Source organism: Alligator sinensis, unplaced genomic scaffold (genome assembly GCF_000455745.1).
Source record: "Alligator sinensis unplaced genomic scaffold, ASM45574v1 scaffold454_1, whole genome shotgun sequence".
NCBI classification, from domain to species: Eukaryota; Metazoa; Chordata; order Crocodylia; family Alligatoridae; genus Alligator; species Alligator sinensis.
Window position 1 is genome coordinate 719,095 of NW_005842095.1, and position 1,177 is coordinate 720,271.

A 1,177-nucleotide genomic window follows, 5' to 3' on the forward strand; every position below is an offset into this window, starting at 1 on the left:
GCCTGTCGACAGCTTTACCTGCCAGTAAGCGCCAGGGTTTGGGGTTTTTTTAAGTATGGGGTGGGAGGCAGGGATGTGGGGGTATGGGGGCATGGGACCAGCTAGGGCATGGGTGGGGGGCCACAGCGGGGCTGGCAAGGGAAGGGGCCAGCCGCAGCAGGAGTCAGGGGCTTCCGAGGGCTGGCAGGGAGAGGGGCCAGCTTTGGAAGGGGGCCGGGGGCTCAGGAGGGCTGGCAGGGGGAAGGGCCAGCCCCGGCAGGGGTTGGGGGCTCAGGGGGGCTGGTGGAGGGAAGGGTGTCACAGGACAGCTGGGTACTGTGAGTGTATTGATTTAGGTGCAGGCTGACTGAGTGCTTCAACTGTATCAGCTACTGGGCTGTTTGGTTCGGGATTGAGGAGGTAAAGTTGGGTGTGAATTAATGAAAAGTTTCACTTGTAATAGTAAAAATGAATTTTACTTATAATAACAAAATATATAGTTTGCACGTATAACAGTTAGTAAAAAGGTTAAGCTAATAAACAGACAACATAACAATAAAAGTTAAAAATTGGCAGTGATAATAAAAACAAACAGACAAATCAACAAAGAGTTCCCACTTGGTTAGCAACTTATTGATAGTCCCTTGGTGTGAGGTACATGTCAAGTTGATTCAGCAAAGTCAGGCATCCCCGATCTACACTGTTGGAGGAAATACCGGGGGAAGTTCCCTCAGTCAGGATCTGGTCCTCGCTCACACTGGGAGCAAGGGATCCGGGGGCATGAGACAACAGTGACCATTCTGTTCCATCTTTCCTGCTGGTCACTTAATGTGTGTGTTTTTTTTGTGTCCTGTTCTATGATAATCTGTTGGCTTTAGAGCCACTCACAATCTTACCCTATAGCTGTTACCCTAAGAGGTTAAAAGGTGTTAGAAATCATTATAATAGGTTACTACCCAAGCTTGGGTTTACCCAATAAGCAAATCACACCACATCACTTTGGGGTCTGAGATTAGCATGTTTTCTGCCCAAATCCATCCTACTTACAATTTTTTTAAGATGTGTTAGTTATACCTTGTGGTTAGGTTTGTTAATCTTTTTGACCTTTAAGCAAAAATTTATGAAATCAGCTAAGTCTGCAGTTATTCTTTAGTTCTGCTTTTTAAAACTTATGTCCATCTTATGATCATTGCGAACA